The following is a 14,104-nucleotide window of genomic DNA, read 5'->3' as shown; positions in this document are numbered from 1 at the left end:
GCAACATTTCTATGGAATCCAAACTGACCTTCTCCGAGGGCGACTTGTACTAGTTTTTACATTCGTCTGTAAACAATTCTTGTTAGTACTTTGCAGCCGTGACTTATTAAACTGATAGTTCGGTAATTTTCACATCTGTTAACACCTGCTTTCTTTGGGATTGGAATTATTATATTCTTCTTGAAGTGTGAGGGTATTTCGCCAGTGTCGTACATCGTGCTCACCAGATGGTAGAATTTTGTCAGGGCTGGTTCTCCCAAGGCTATCAGTACTTGTAATTTAATTTTGTCTACGCCCTGGGCCTTGTTTCGAAATAGATCTTTCAGTGCTCTGTCAAACTCTTCACGTAGTATCATATCTCCCATTTCATCTTCATCTACATGCTCTTCCTTTTCCTGAATATTGTCCTCAAGTACATCACCCTTGTATAGACCCTCTACATACTTCGTCCAACCTTCTGCTTTCCCTTCTTTGCTTCGAACTGCGTTTCCATCTGAGCTCTTGATATTCATACAAGTGGTTCTCTTTCCTCCAAAGGTCTCTTTAATTATCCTGTAGGCAGTACCTATCTTACCCCTAGTGATATATGTCTCTACATCCTTACATTTGTCCTCTAGCTATCCCAGCTTAGCCATTTTGCACTTCCTGTCGATCTCATTTTTGAGACATTATATTCCTTTTTGCATGCTTCATTTACGGCATTTTTATATTTTCTCCTTTCATCAATTAAATTCAATATTTGTTCTGTTACCCAAGGGTTTCTACTAGCGCTCGTCTTTTTGTCTACTCGATCCTCTGCTGCCTTTACTGTTTCATCTCTCAAAGTTACCCATTCTTCATCTACTGTATTTCTTTCCCTCATTCTCTTCAATCGTTCCCTAATGCTCTCCCTGAAACTCTCTGGAACCTCTGGTTCTGTCGGATTATGCGGGTCCCATCTCCTTAAATTCCCACCTTTTTGCAGTCTCTTCAGTTTTTATCTACAGTTCATAACCAACAGAGTGTGTTCAGAGTCCACATTTGCTCGATGGAAATGTCTTAAAACCTGGTTCCTAAATCTCTCTTACCATTATATAACCTATCTGAAACCTCCCAGCATCTCCAGGCCTCTTCCATGTATACACCCTTCTTTCATGATTCTTGAACCAAGTGTTAGCTATGATTAAGTTATGCTCTGTGCAAAATTCTACCAGATGGCTTCCTCTTTCATTCCTTACCCCCATTCCATATTCACCTACTACGTTTCCTTCTCTTCCTTTTCCTACTATCGAATTCCAGTCACCCATGACTATTAAATTTTCGTCTGCCTTCACTGTCTAAATAATTTCTTTTATCTCATCATACATTTCATCAATCTCTTCATCATCTGCGGATCTAGTTAGCATACAAACTTATACTACTGAGCTAGGCGTGGGCTTCGTGTTTATCGTGGCCACAATAATGCGTTCAATATGCTGTTGGTAGTAGCTTACCAGAGCTCCAATTTTTTTTATTCGTTGTTAAACCCACTCCTGCATTACAACTATTTTATTTTGCGTTGATAACACTGTAGTTACCTGACCAGAGGTCTTGTTCCTCCTGCCACGGAACTTCACTAATTCCCACTATATCTAACTTTAACCTATCCATTTCCCTTTTTAAATTTCCTAAACTACCTGCCCGATTAAGGGATCTGACATTCCACGCTCCGGTCCGTAGAACGGGAGTTTTCTTTCTCCTGATAACGCTGTCCTCCTGAGTAGTCTCCGCCCAGAGATCTGAATGGGGGACTATTTTACCTATGGCATATTTGACCCAAGAGGACGCCATCATCATTTAAGCATACAGTAAAGCTGCATGCCCTCGGGAGGAATTACGGCTGTAGTTTCCCCTTCCTTTCATATACATTTAATTTCACTTAATGATTCCTTCATTTTTTGACAAATTATTTCATTCTGTTTGAATGTAACTAAATGCCTTTCTCGGTCTAAAGTTCGAAGTAACCTCTGCTGTGAAGCATGAGTAATCCTGCTAGATGACCTCAGAGTAATAACTTCATTTAAATTTTGTTATCATGTAACACAGATAATTCTGTAATTTTTCAAGACATCGAGCGTGTTTGATGAATTCGTATTGTGTTGTAAATTGTTTCAGCTAGTAGCTTACCCCTCCAACCGAGTTCCCTGCCGCCTGAAGTACTGTACGCAATGGATAAACCGAATGAGGTAGCACTGTCTTAAACTGACTGGCCTTGTATTCGGGAGGGTGGATGGTCCGCTCTTCATTCTCCCACCCTAATTTAGATTTTCGTGGTATACGTAAATTATCTCCGATAAATGCTAGGTTTATTCCTACTATAAGGCCGCGGCTAACTATTTGTCACACTCTTGCCATTCTAGACCTATAAGCCTACAAATGTCTCTATATGTGAATTATCTTATTTTATCGTTGCTAGATTGTAATACCAGGACGTGTCCGATATGCCTGTAAATAGTGATCTACTAATAAAAAACTACTACTGCTACTAACGCCATTACTACAACAACTACACACAAATGCTAAAGTAAGCTTACATACCTGGTCAGTACATGCATGGGAGTGTGATCACGTGTGTTCTGGACATAATGTAAAGCGCTCATGCGGACTTGTTACCTCATTCCTTCCTCAGTTTATCTACAATCAGAAGTACAGTTTTCAGTCCTTTCTGACCTTCTACAGATAATGGTCGACCTATCGTAGTCGCTAAGTAGAGCGCCATACAGCTATAACTGCTGTAACCAAGTGTGTACTTAGTATCTGAGCTAAGAGGTAATTCCTACGAATTTTGTGGATGGGGAATGTGTGGAGAAAACGAAGCATAATTTATTACGACGAGAAACTAAGGAATTATGAAAAACAGTTTATCAGTGCCACATCTTCGTAGTAGGTACCTACTAAAATAAATAGCTTCCTCATAACCTGATTACCGTGTGGGTCCGACCCATTAGCGTGTCAGTCTCTGCCATAGCGACTCTGGTTACTTCTTCAAAGTGGCAACAAGCCCAGTACAGGCGCATTAGATTTATTTCTATTTTAATCTGGTCCTGAGTTGATAGGAATATAATTAAGTCTGTAATTATTTAATGACTGGGGCCGTACTTGCTGACAGACTTCAATGACGTTTGGAAAGAGAGATTTGTAAAAATGCAGATAATCGAAATTAGTTACAGACCTATTAGAGTCCTTCAATTCCTTTCAAAAGTCTATGAGAATGTGGTTCGGATAGAATACTGATTTGTGTGACTGACCAAAACTTCTTACCAGCCCCACTGTTTGCCTTTCGCAACGAGTTGTGTATAGAGGAAACACAACCGAACCACAGAAACTGAACGATTGCAGAGGTAAGCAAAATTAAATATCCCGCTGTATATTTTGCGAAGTTGTCAAATTCTTTCACCCTGTGAGCCACAAAGCTCTACAGAGCAGACAATTAGCTGTGGCATTAACAGCATCATTTCTACACTGGTGGAGTCAGACCTTCATAACAGAAATCATAGGGTGTCGGAGGAATGAAACTGCCTCGGAATGGGAGAAAATGTCGCGCGAGGTCCCTTAAACATATCGGTAAAGGGCACACTCTTGTTGTTAATCCTCATAAAACTATATCGCCTTCTAGCGACTTGAAAGTGAGGTTTCAGACATGCAATAATTACCTGTTGCCAACACAAGTAGGCGTTACTGATCTTAAACTAAATTAAACGCAGTGTGTATAAGATTCCTATTGCTCTGTGCGTAAACGAGAATACTTTAGTCCGATATGAGAATTTTAACCTGTGCAAATTTTGTGAAGACGAAAGCGAGTTAGCTGAACCAGGTATGTGGCTGTGTAAAGGTGGGCAGAAGGAAAGTCTTGTTTTATGAGTAGGAAAAGTAATAGTCGGAGGGAAAAGAACTATAGCACGCAGGGAGTGGAAGTAGTTTGAGCACCCAGGGACTAAGGAAGAGGTTAAGTAGCCAGCATATTAACACAGTAGCACTATCGCATTAAAGTACTAAAATGTAAGAGGAGATCACACTATTCGTTTCGAAACTATCGACGGGGTAGAAAAGTCCGAAGACAAGGAGGAGGAAAGAGAAAAGGTCCAAGAACTTAAATTTCAGCTGTGTATCGACGGAAACGATATAAGATTATCAAGAAGAAGGATGAAGACAAGGGAAGTACGAGAAGATACCAATAGTTGTTACAGAACACGAGTATATGTCACACAAAGAGAGGAGGTGTACGAAATAAAACAGTTATATGGTCTGAGAAATAGAGTGAGATTTTGAACTACAGCAATGGTGCAGACTTTGATGTAAAACGTGTGTACCGACTTGGAGCTTGAGCGAATGGGAAGCAATAAACTGATTAAGTATTGCACAGATTATATAATGACAGCACCAAAACACACGTTCTCAAAAGTGTGAGTTCAAATAAAGTGACACCATCCAACGTGAGTGATGGACTGTAAATTTTACGGCAACATGTGTTAACGAAACTGAACTTTTACAGACACCGTGTCATGTAGACGATGTTGCTGATATGAGAAGACATAAAAAACATTAAGAGGCGTCCGATGAGGGGAGCACAGGAGACATGCAAATTGGTCTCCACATTCGATCTAGTGACTGCGATATGTGGCATCGTGTATGTCACGTACTTGCACAGATAAGGCTGCAGGCGTTCCAATTAGTCGTCGTTTCGAACACCTACTGTTGTGCACGACGTTTCTGAGTAAACTTTTGGAATCAGCCTGAACATAAATTCAACATCCAACTTTCCTCCATGTTGTTACTTAGTTTAGTAAAAACATTTATGAACCCAGAGCATCTGAATTTCTTCAAGCTGGCAGATAGATGTTACGTACATTACCACTCTGTAGAAGTCTTCCAGCAACTGTCACCTGAAACGTCCTAGCAGATCAGAACCGTGTGCCGGACCGAATTCGGGACATTTGCCTTTCGCGGAAAAGTGCTCTGCCAGGTAGTTTCATACTAGTCACACTCTTTTGCGCAGTGAAAATTTCATTGCGGAAGCCTCGCCTGCTTCAGTTGTCATTTAGGTCCGACAAGTATACATCAAAAGCAACATTCGTTCTGGAACCTGTATCAAAACCATCCAACTCCGTACAATAATAACTAATGCTTGCAGCACCATTATTTACACTGTGCAGTAAGAAGGTGTATTTACTAAAGATCATAGCTGACGTGAGACAATACAGGAGTTCATAATAAGAGCTCTCGCGCTACAGGTAGAGGAAAATAGTTGGGAAAAGAGAAAAACATCTCAGTCTCCCTTTAGTTTAACCCCGCTTTCATACCCGCCGCTTTTAAGTGTGGATAACACTGAGAACAGGAGACAGCCAAATTGAGGGAAGTTAGACGCACAGTATATACCTACCGTACGTTGATGGAAGGAGTACGTGGAGACTCACCAGACACGTCGGGCGCCGCGGCAGCCAGTGCAGTGGTGGTCGGCAGCGAGACTCGCCTCTTGTCCTGGACTGGGCTGCCGCCTCCCACCCACTCTGTCCGCAGTTTTCCTGGAGACCCCCTCCCTCCCCCACTCCTTCCCCCTCCCCCCTCCGCACCAACAACGATAACCCTTGCATAGGTCTGACGTTCGAAATATTTCTGCCATGTGATCTTAGCCGAAACACTACGAATTCTTGCTCTTACGCAAAGGCTGTAAGTGAATTCATATCGCGTATTCTGTCGCCCAGTGGCCATTCTGGCACCGTAATGCAAAGTGATGCATTCGGTATTTCTAAACTGTTTCACCGCGAAATACGGTCCCTCCTTTCAACCATCGCACGAAGCCCCAAATTGCAGAGACTGAGATAAGTGTTGTGGCGTAACAAGACAGCCACGCCACTCGGAAGTAGCCGAAAGGCACGCGTTACACTCACGCAGACTAGAGATAGGTCTGAAACAGGATACGTGATGAATGCTATAAAGAAAAGTACGTAGCTTCTGGAATACTTAACTTTAATCCATCTTTGTGGTACATCGCTCTTGACGATACAAGTGAGACTCTTTAGATACAAGCTATGTAATGGCGCCTTGCTAGGTCGTAGCCATGGACTTAGATGAAGGCTATTCTATCTGCTCTGCAAATGAGCGAGGCTTCGTCAGTGTTCATCGCTAGCGAACTCGTCCGTACAACTGGGGCGAGTGCTAGTAAGTCTCTCGAGACCTGCCGTGGGGTGGCGCTCGGTCTGCGATCACTGACAGTGGCGACACGCGGGTCCGACATGTACTAATGGACCGCGGCCGATTTAAAGCTACCACCTAGCAAGTGTGGTGTCTGGCGGTGACACCACAATAAGCGATCGCGGAACAGAGTGGATGGAACCTCTGACTAGCAGAAAGCCACGTGGGCCACAGATGCTGTTCGTTCCCAGCCTCAGCCCACTGCATTCCCCGACAGCGACGTACTTGCCCACCACGAGGCGTTCATTTCAGTGGCCTTTCCCTCTCCTTCTCCTACATACGCACCCCGGACAGACAATTACTCGCCCTCAGGAGGCGCCCGCACCTACCATCAGCACTACGTCCAGCCACGGCAGTGGTCTCGATCCAGCGATGCGCCCTACAATTGATGACCAGATTTGTAGAGCTACAAAATTGAGATCTTGACTGCTACATATCTCTCGCTGTTCCAAACGGTCCTTGGCCTTTTCTATATCCTTCCTGTTGGAGGAGAAGCCGTTCGCGCCTAAAAGTGTATAAAGCTGTCGATAATCTTGTGATTGAGGGGGGAAACCACATGAGGAAGCTGTTTGACACCGAATTTTCGAGATTCTTTTGGGGTGGGAAGATTTAATCAGGATTTTAAGCCATTTTTATATCAGTTAATTCATATTTCGAACAGTTTTTCTGAATTATTTTGAATAATTTCAGCCAAAATTAACAAAATTAGGCTGTGATGTCCCCTGAAGGTTGTGAGTATAGTTCTCCAATTGCGTGCAGTGCAGCCATTCTGATTTTCATCTGAAATCAAAAAGTTTTTGATTTTACATGAATAGTTTATTTTATAAGAATATGAAGCTCAGTGCAGGTGAAAATAATGAATATTAAAATGTCTGCCGGCGTAGGAACAATTTACTTCGATTTTCAGGATTGTTTTTCTCTAATTAAGCAAAGAAAAATACCCTTAAAACCATGATATCATCTCACACGGTGGTTGCAATATTTTGCAATTTTATAAAGAATCATACTATCAAATTTCATAATGATCGGTTCTGTACTTTTTGAGTTAGACTGCACGCAAATGTCAGAAAAGTCATTTCGAGATGAACGCCTTTGAAAAATAAATTCTCGGAAACTAGAAATTCAAAGAAGTTAACAGTAATGTAAAATGCTTTCCGATCAATCTGCGATTCCTGCAGCATATAGTAACCCTTCCTCTTCCTCAAATGCTTCGTTTTGCGCTTGCAACAGTACTTTCCGAGTTTTCTGACCTTCTTTAGATTCCAATCAACTAAGTGTAAAATTCGATGACCAGTAAAAATCCAACTATTACGTTACTTGAGATACGTGCGTGAATAATGAACTGATGGAAAGAGAAAACTCTCAAGTTTTACGTGGTTCTCGCCAAGTAGCAGTGGTGTGCACCCACTTCAGTTCTAGTAAAGGCAACAGAGAGTGTTTTGTGTTCTACGTTTTGTGCAGTGCGGGACGGTAATAACTTTTCAGCGTGACTTTCGTACTGGATATGGTGTGGATCCTCCTACAGCACAGAGCATTAGACGATGACACGCACAATTGCGAGAAACAGGTTTCTTCCGTAAAGGCAAATCGCCGGGACATCTGCGAGTGTCTGACACAAACGTCGAACGCATCTGCCATAGTTTCACAAGGAGGCAGCAGAAATCCGTTCGCCGTGCAGGCCGACAGCTCAACGTGCCTCCGATGTCCGTCTGGCGTGTGTTGCGTAAACGTTTACACGTGAAACCGTACAAAATTCAGCCCCTGCAAGCTCTTCGTGAAGGTGACAAACAACCACGTGTGTTCTGTAATTTCGTTGTCAGCCAGATGGAGGGTGACAGTTTTCTTCCACCCTTAGTGTTAAGTGACGACGCAACATTCCAATTAAAGGAAAGGTGGACCGTAATGCTGCGAGAGTATGGGGTACGAAACAACGACATGAAGTTGTACAACATGAGAGGGATTCTCCAAATTTTAATGTGTTTTGTGCAGTTAGACGGTAAAAGATGTACGGTCCATTTTGCTTTGCCGAGAACACTGTTACAGGAAGCACAAGCCTCGATATGTTTGTGAGCGATCCTATCCCACAGTTGGAGACTGGATTCGAACGACTTCATTTACCAACAGGATGGGGCACCGCCACACTTGCAATTGGAAGTGCGGGAATTTTTAAATCAAAGGATTACTGAACGATGGATCGATCGCAATGGACCAAATGATTCACCCTTACATTACTGGCGTACAGGTCTACGGTCCTGACTGTATGTGATTATTTCTTATGGGGCTTTATAAAAGATTGTGTTTATTTGCCTCCATTACCAACAACAATGAGTGAACTGAGACATCGCATGACAGCAGCTGTGGAGGCTGTAACTCAGGACATGCTAGCTGCAGTGAGGAACAGTTTGAATATCGGATTGACATTTGCCATTCATGTCAATGGAAGCTTATTGAACACCTACGAAAAGGTATGAAAAAGAAACTTTTTCAGATTCCCGTTAATGAAAAAAGAATATTCATTGTACGAGGGTCACTGAGTATGTAATGTTCCACATTTTGTTTGGAAAATGCGTTAGACAAATGTCCTTGTTGATGCTTCACATTTTATGTTTGTGCTGTGCCCGGTGAAGTTTCGAACCGTTCTGGCAGATGGCAGAGCCGTAGTACAGCATCAACATGGCGTCTACATACGACTAACGTTACAAGCAGCGTGCTGTTATTGAATTCTTGTGTGCGGAAAAACGGACTTCGGTGAACATCCATTAAATTTTGCGTACAGTCTATGGCGATGATGCAGTTGATAGGAGTACAGCTGGTCGATGCGTGAAGAAAGTTACAGCCTCAGGAAATCCAGAAACAGAACACCTTGATCAGCCATGCTCGGTACGTCCCGTCACAGCCACTGCTCCAGATATTCTGAGTCGTGCGGAAGCCATTACTCGTGCCGACCGGCGCAACACAACTCAACAGTTACCTCTACAGTTGTCGCTGAGCACTGGAAGTGCGTCTGCAATGATCGAGACTCTCAGATATTCAAAGAGGTGCTCACAATGGTTTCCACGAATGCTCACAGCGGACCACAAGATTCAAAGAAAAGCCATTTCATCTGAAGTTTTGAGACCGGCGGAAGGACCTTTCTGTCAAGGATCGTTACCAGTGACGAAAGCAGGGTGCGCCACATTGCGCCGGAAACAAAAAGGCTGTCCATGGAGTGACGTCATCCTCATTCACCACAAAAGAAGAAATTCAAGACAACCCTCTCTGCCAGAAAAGTCATGACGGCAGTATTCTGGGATTGTGATGGCGTCATTCTGGTAGATGTGATTCCATGGGAGTCAACCATCAGTTCATTGGCATACGTGAAGAGTCTGAATAAACTCAAGAACCGTTTTTGACATGTCCGATCAGACAAGAAACCAGCAGAAATCTTGATGCAACACGATAATGCACGCCCGCACGTAAGTATGAGTACCTGGGAACACATCGCAGTCCGCAGCTCGTGGTCGTGCGGTAGCGTTCTCGCTTCCCACACGCCCGGGTTCCCGGGTTCGATTCCCGGCGGGGACAGGGATTTTCTCTGCCTCGTGATGACTGGGTGTTGTGTGCTGTCCTTAGGTTAGTTAGGTTTAAGTAGTTCTAAGTTCTAGGGGACTGATGACCATAGCTGTTAAGCCCCATAGTGCTCAGAGCCATTTGAACCATTTTTGAACACATCGCCAAACTGCGTTGTACATCATTGCGGCATCCATCCTACCGTCCAGACCTGACCCCCCCCCCCACTTCCATCTCTTTGGGCCGCTTGAAGATTTTCTCTGATGATGACGAAAGTGCCAGATATGCAGTGAAAACATGGCTACGCCCGCAGGACAAGAGCTTTTACCAGCGGGGAGTACATGCTCTTCCACAACATTGGGGTACAGCCAAAGATCGTGATGGAGACTACGTAGAAAAATAGGACATGAACAAGACACGTTGATGTATATTGTCACAAAATACTGAGTCTTAACAATATATACGTTCTGAGGAAAATATGTGGGGCATTACTTAATGAATCAACCTCCTATATCTTTGTTAGTTTCAAAAATGTAGACGTGCCAAATCGGATGATTCTTTTTCATACACCCTGTATAATGAAAACGGCGGTATGGTTCAAATGGCTCTGAGCACTATGGGACTCAACTGCTGTGGTCATTAGTCCCCTAGAATTTAGAACTACTTAAACCTAACTAACCTAAGGACATCACACACATCCATGCCCGAGGCAGGATTCGAACCTGCGACCGTAGCAGGCGCACGGTTCCGGACTGCGCGCCTAGAACCGCGAGACCACCGCAGCCAAAACGGCGGTATAATCTGACGTGAACCTGTATATTAAACATATCATAAAATATGCATACAGATAGTGACTTTACGTCTTTTTCCTCATGTGCAGCCCCCTTCTTCGCAGTTTGTTTGATGCTCAGCTGCACTGATGAGTAATTACTTCTCAGAAAAGAAAAAATAAACCTTGATAGCGACTGCTGGCGGTCGAGGGCACAGGTTCACAAGCGATATGCGGCGCCTCGCCTTCGCTAAGTCGGCGGCTCCCTACGTCACACCGACAAAGCGCGGTGCACTCGAGAGGCCGTTTCAGTTCGCAGAGTTCCAACATGGCGAGCGAGGCAGGAACGTAGTGGAACCCATCCTCCCCCCACCACCTCGAGTGTTTGTGATATGACGTAAAAAATTTAAAAAGATTAAATTATTCAAACATATGTTCATTTTGAACTGCGCATCTTTCTCGACGGTTTGATGTATAAAGTATATATGTTCGAGGATTTGTAAGACAAGTTATTCGGTCTTAAGTATGCCAAACTGGAGTGCCACGCTTCTTCACACATCATTCGTCTATCACACGCCACTGTATTTTGCTCTGGGGAATTCGATCGTGTATATTTCGCAGTGGAAGGCATCAAACGTATATTCAGGGCAGTGGAATTTAAATTGTCCTGTAGTGTCTTTCCTGCTCCTAGTCATTCGGTTTCACATCCTGCCTCCTCCTAAGGAAGAAATAAAAGAAACAGTAAAAACAAGAGACCATCAAAACAATACACATCTCTTTAATCATTAGGTCCCAGAATTTTTTTGTCTCTTATCTTGCTACAGATTTTCATGGCGTGCCTTCCTTCCTGTGAAAGAATCTACTACCTCATCAAAGTCCGTCAAACTGTCTGCTATATGCAAAATCAAGATGTCGTCTTCTAATACTGTAAAAACTGTTAATACGCGTAGTACTCAAGACTTGTGTGGTTTTTCGACTTGATTATGTCTATTTTTCCACTGTCTGCTAGATAAAATGAACTGGCCTTCCTAATATTGCTGCAATTGTAACACACACCAAATAAGTGAGTCCGTTTTCGCACAAATGATCATTTTTATTTACGTCGCTTACGTAAGTAACATGACAGCATAATTCACGAAGTATCAATATCAAATGCCTATTAGGCCTACTATAAGCAGAAAGTTTTATATTAAGAAATAGTATCACGTTTCCTTCATGAGATCGAAAAATAGTAGTACCAAATCTTTTATATAAATTTGCAGTCGTCATATTCTGCCACATAATTTGTATGGTGTCGCCGTTTCCTCTCCTTCCTCGTTCTAACAAGAATCTTTTCATCAAAAATTCTGTAAGTATTCCTTCCATTGTGAAAGATTATTCTCTGGTTAATTTCAGTAACCCTGCAAGCACCACAGGTTCAATTATCACGCGTTTATTCCCCATTCAGGCGTCATTACGTATTCGTACGACTCGTTTTCCGCTCTCTACCGAGAACAGACCTTAATGCGACTGCTAACCGGGGAGTGTACAACTGGTAATGTAGCTCTGGCAAAAATTTTCTGTCAAAATTTCCTTTTATTGGATAAGCGCAGAAATATAATATGTAATCCGTCTTACCAGTTATTTCCACTCTGATTGTCTGAATTTATGGATTTAACTAATAAAATAGCGCTGATAATTCGCACTGCCAATCAGCCACATAAACAAACTGCAAATAGCATTCACCCGTTCATGTTTATTCGGCTCAGCTCGTATAGCACCGTCCACTGTCTTTATTTCTAGACGCGACGGAATTCTCTGGTAGAGATATCACTTAGACTATGTATACATGCGAAAATAACTTATGATCCTTTCAGATACCAACTTAGAATGTGTTCAAAAATATCCAGAAAACAACTTAGATGCATTTCAAAATCATATGAATTATTGATAGACAACATGCACTGGATGCTCAGGCGACATTTAAAACAAGGTTTCTTTCTTCAAGAATATGAACTTGGCGCCCTGTGAAATTGCCGCTCTGGGCAGGTACTCCAGCTTGGAACGCACAAATTGGTGTTACACTTTTGCCAGTGTGATAAACTCGGCCTTACAATATATCAGGTACGGTTTTAGTGAGAGGGAAAATATCTGCGAAAGTATGTCGAAAGAGGGAAACTAATATCTTGAATCGTGACTTCAAATCCATGAGCAGAATTACAGGCTTCATCGTTCTACTTATCTAGAGCTATATTGTCGTTGAAAAGTGAAGCTAACTGTCTGCGATATGAGGATTTCACCAAAATATGTGCTGTACTGCACCACACGGCTTATGCTCAAGGCATTCGTTTGTTTAATTTCTCCTATAGAGCTCAAGTGAATTAGGTTCAGGTGGAATGGAAGGAACGAGACCATTTAAAGTGAGGAAACTATTACTGCACTTACCTCTGACAAGACTAGCAACACCACTGAATTCAGATGATGAGCGAAACGGTGACCCAACATTGCATTAGAAAACGTGTCCACACAAATGACCGACAATAACTGCAGCTCCGTCGTAGCTCTGAGAATGTTCATTACCTTTAAAAAAAATCTTTGTTCGACTCCAGCAAAAGCTGTGACCTAGCGAAGTATTGGGAAGACATACAAGAAAAACTGAACAAAATTCGATTCACATATCCCTTTCTGTATTTTATGCGTGAGCGTCTCTGAAACAGAAGTATTCAGTTCATTCTGTGTTAGATTTTACACTCCTGCAAGCACACCAGAAAGCTTCCAAATTTTGCTTCAGCTGTCAATTTTTTTGTATTCACAGGAAAGAAATTCAGCAGTCCAGCGTTAAACCAGCTTCTTTATAGTAGAACATCTTGAAAGTCTCTTGCGATGTATGATTCAGGTGTAGGTTACTCAGTGTTATGTTCTTCTCCTGTTGCGGACCGCGGGCACAAAAACTGTGCCGCAGAGTCCCACGCACATACTAGTGCAGCCCTGCTTGAGGTTCCAAGGTATCACCGCCTAGTTGTGGCTGCGCGGGGTAGCCGCGCGGTCTAGGGCGCGTTTCTACGGTTCGGGCGGTTACCCCCGTCGGAGGTTCCAGCCCTCTCATGGGCGTGGGTGTGTTTTTCTTAGCGTAACTTACTTTAAGTTAGGTTAAATAGTGCGTAAGCCTAGAGACCATTGACCTCAGCAGTTTGGTCCCATAGGAACCTACCACCACCACCGCTTGCCTGTCCTCCTGTGAATCGGTGCTTAGTTACTATTTTTTCTAAGAATCTTAAAGAAAACAGCATTTATCGAAATCTGTTGTATAACATCGAATGTGATTTTACCGAATATTATGTCTGCCCCCTGTAGCTCAGTGATCAGCCCGAAAAAAGGGCTATCCGAAGGACCCGGGTTCGATTCCTGGTGGAGTCGGAGATTTTTCTCCGCTCGGGGACTGGGTTTTGTGTTGTCCTAATCATCACCATTTCATCCCCATCGACTCGCAGGTCGCCGAAGTGGCGTCGGCTCGAAAGACCAGCATCCGGCGAACGGTCTACCCGACGGGAGGCCCTAGCCACACGACATTTATATGGAATATTATGTTATTCAGTA

At 43.1% G+C, this 14,104-nt stretch overlaps 1 protein-coding gene across 3 annotated transcripts in view; it reads right to left on the bottom strand.

Moving 5' to 3' along the window:
• The window catches only part of LOC124554057 (ankyrin-3-like), a 95,174-nt gene extending 89,649 nt beyond the window's left edge, over positions 1–5,525 (bottom strand). Inside the window, exon 1 of one of the 3 annotated variants that reach the window (XM_047128097.1) lies at positions 5,433–5,525. The gene's annotated coding sequence lies outside the window, so the exon portion shown is untranslated. Of the gene's footprint in view, positions 1–5,394 lie in introns of all 3 variants that reach the window. The other 2 variants (XM_047128098.1, XM_047128099.1) reach the window with 2 other exon arrangements.
• Positions 5,526–14,104: the final 8,579 nt, after the last annotated feature.

This window comes from Schistocerca americana, chromosome 11, assembly GCF_021461395.2.
Source record: "Schistocerca americana isolate TAMUIC-IGC-003095 chromosome 11, iqSchAmer2.1, whole genome shotgun sequence".
Classification (NCBI taxonomy): Eukaryota; Metazoa; Arthropoda; class Insecta; order Orthoptera; family Acrididae; genus Schistocerca; species Schistocerca americana.
The sequence above is the reverse complement of the archived record's forward strand: the minus strand, read 5'-3'. Positions and strand labels throughout refer to the sequence as shown.